This window comes from Tenrec ecaudatus, chromosome 6, assembly GCF_050624435.1.
Source record: "Tenrec ecaudatus isolate mTenEca1 chromosome 6, mTenEca1.hap1, whole genome shotgun sequence".
NCBI lineage: Eukaryota > Metazoa > Chordata > Mammalia > Afrosoricida > Tenrecidae > Tenrec > Tenrec ecaudatus.
The window spans coordinates 154,396,339-154,399,510 of NC_134535.1; the positions used below are offsets into that span (position 1 = coordinate 154,396,339).

General features: G+C 47.1%; 1 pseudogene; it reads right to left on the bottom strand.

The window, feature by feature from the left end:
• Positions 1-796: 796 nt before the first annotated feature.
• LOC142451717 (cyclin-dependent kinase 20-like) lies at positions 797-1,810 on the bottom strand (annotated as a pseudogene).
• Positions 1,811-3,172: the final 1,362 nt, after the last annotated feature.

Consider the following 3,172-nt stretch of genomic DNA (forward strand, 5'->3'; position numbering starts at 1 on the left):
GGAATTGAGAGAATATTAATTGAAATGTTTCAACAAGCTGGCGAAGTACAGGAGGCACTTGCTCATCTATGCCTGGAAATTTGGAGGCATGCTACATGGCCAATGGATTGGAAGGGATCCATATTCATACCCATTCCAAGGAAAGATGACCCAACAGAATGCTCAAAGTATTGGACAAAATCATTGATATCACAGGTAAGTAAATTTTTTGCTGAACATCATTTAACAATGGTTGTAGCAGTACATTGACAAGGCGCTGCCAGAGGTTCAGGCCAGAATCAGAAGAGGACACGGAATAAGAGATTTGATTGCTGACATCAGATGGGTCTTAGCTCAAAGCATAAAATGCCATAAAGATCTTTACTTGTTTTTTTTAAGTTTTCAAATATTTTCATATCTCTGAGAAACAAAAGGAAACAAAATATTTCATCCTACTTGAGTACTTTTTACACTCTGCACTTCACCCATGGGTGCCCACAAGAATGACTCTGTGCTTTAAGAAGATGTCAACACCTTGAACCCAGAGCCAATGCTGGTGTTAATGGATGCCCACTGGTCCCTGGGAGGGGCTCTTTCAATTAGTGGCACACAGACAGGAGGGCAGTTGAGCCCTGAGTCTCCTCTTCTGCTAGGGTAGTATGCTCTAACTCATTACCCTGGTTGGTGCAGACAAGGTATGGAGGGGCCAGGTAGTGCTAGGAGGGCTTGGAAGGTGAAATGAGGGTGTAAATAGTGGAACACGGGAACTGAACAGCTCAGGAAGTCAGGCAGGAGGTGCTAGGCCAGGGTCTCACCCTTATAAGACAAAAGGCTGAATCAAGTCTGGGTTCAACAATGACTCCTCAAGAGGCCAGTCCACGTGGAAGTCATAGACCTGGGGGCATCCTGGAAGTGCCTTGGGGGCAAGTCCTCCTGGGTGCTGGGGAATGGGCAGCTCTGAGGGGTGGGCCGGAAGGGGAGATGTGAAGAAGTACTGGTATAGAAGAGCCTGGGAGGCCATGATGCATTGTCGAGGAGGGTAGACGAGGAACTGACCCAGCAGGTCCAAGGCTTGAGGAGAGGCATCAGGCAGCACCTCTTCCAGGGGCTCAGGTAACTGCACCTTAAAGGAAATCTTGTTGTAGTGGGGCTGCTCAGGGATCTCCACAGCTCAACACCTTGGTCATACTGGCATGCAGCATACAGGAGTTCAGGGCACCATCTGCTGGCCACCTGGTGGGTATAGAGGCAGCTGCCATCTGGGGAGAAGACCCGTGCCAGACCAAAGTCTGCTATCTTGAGCTGGTCTGAGGCACTGATAAGCAGGTTGGCTGGTTTCAAGTCCCTATGCACAATGTTGTTGGCATGGCAGAAGGCGACATCCTTGAGCAGCATCTGGAGATAGCTCTTGACCTGGGCCTGAGCCAGTGGCCTCTGGGTATGGCGTACCACCTCAGCCAGATCAGACAGCATGAACTCAAGGGCCAGCACAAAGCCAGCACCATGAGAAAGCACAACCTTCAGCTACACCACTTTGATTAATGGTGGGTTAACTCTTTTGTCCCCTCTATCACAAGCCAGCATACTAATTGTCTTCAGTCTCCTGAAGAGCCTTGATTTCCCACAGGGCCTGGTTGGGGATGCCATCCTCCAGCCGCCTCAGGGATACCTTCTGGAGGGCAACTATTTCCCCAGTCAGCTCAGATGATAAAGTCCAGAATTTAAAAGGTTCCTCCCACCCGTGGTGGCAGTGCCCAGGGCTCACCTCCATGTATTTGGCCTTGAAGACAATGCCCTCTTTACTTGTTTTGTATTGACTATACCAAGACATTTGACTGTGTGTGTCATAATAAATTGCGGATAAACTTGAGAAAAAATGGAATTCAGAACACTGCCTTGTGCCCACATAGAAATTGTGCATGGATCAAGAGGCAGTCGTGTGAACAGAATGAAAGAATACTGCATGGTGTAAAACCAGAAGTCTTGTGTGTCAGTCTGGTATCCTTTTACCATACTAGATCAATCTATTTTCTGAAAAATAATCAGTTGGATTAGAAGAGGAATATATCATCAGGATTGGAGGAAGGCTTATTAGCAACCTGTGATACACAGAAGACACAGCAAGTGAGGAGGACTTGAAGTAATTGCTGCTGATGATTAAAGACTTCAGCCTTCTGTATGGATTACAACTCAATGTCAAGAAGACCACATCCTAATACCTGGAGCAACAGGTAGCATCGTGATACATGGAGAAAAGGTTGAGGTTGTCAAGGATTTTGCCTCGCTTGGCTCCACAATGAATATTCACGGAAGCAGCATTCAAAAGATCAAAAGGTATGTTGCCTTAGGTAAATCTGCTGTACCTCTTTAGAGTATTAAAAAGCAAGGATGTAACTTTGAGGACTACGGTGCACCTGACCCAAACCATGGCATTTCCAATTGCCTTATGTGCATGTGAAAGTTGGGCATTATATAAGGAAGACCAATTAAGGCTCCACAAATTTGAATCGTGGTCCTGTGTAGAAATATTTCAAGGACCATTTGCTGCCACAAATTCAAATTAGTCTGTCTTGGTAGAAGTGAGGCCATGATGCCCTTTAGATGGTGAGATTTGCAGCTATGATAGCGTGTTAGGGAAAGTAGAGGGGCAGCGGAAAAGAGGAAGGTCCTCAAGGTGATGGATTGACCCAGTTGCTGGCACAAGGGGCTCAAGCATAGGAACAATTATGAAGATGGTGCAGGGCTGGGAATGTTTCGGTCTATTATGCACAAGGTTGCTATGGGCTGGAACTGACAAACAAGAGTGGGGATGTTCCTACAGGAGCATTTTATGGCCCTTCATCTGCCCCACAGAGTCACTAGGAATCACAGCTGACCTGATGGCAATCCATTTTTGCTTGACTCTAGTTCCAAGACGCACTAACTATCGCTTTGTTCAGTTTGCGAGTCTTTTCTGGGCTTCAATCTTGTTATACGTCTGACTTTGCACTGTTGCCTTAAGGTGACACTGTTGGTCTTCAGCGCATGGAGGACTGCACCTCCACAGCTTCCTCTTCTCCCCTTCTCTGACCTCTGCTTCCAGGCTTTTCCTTCTCCTCCGCTTTCCCTGCCACATCTCCTTTCCTCTGACCCTCCTTCTTGCCCCCGATGAAGGCCTTTGTCATTATACTCATGCCCTCTGGTCAATTCAGTA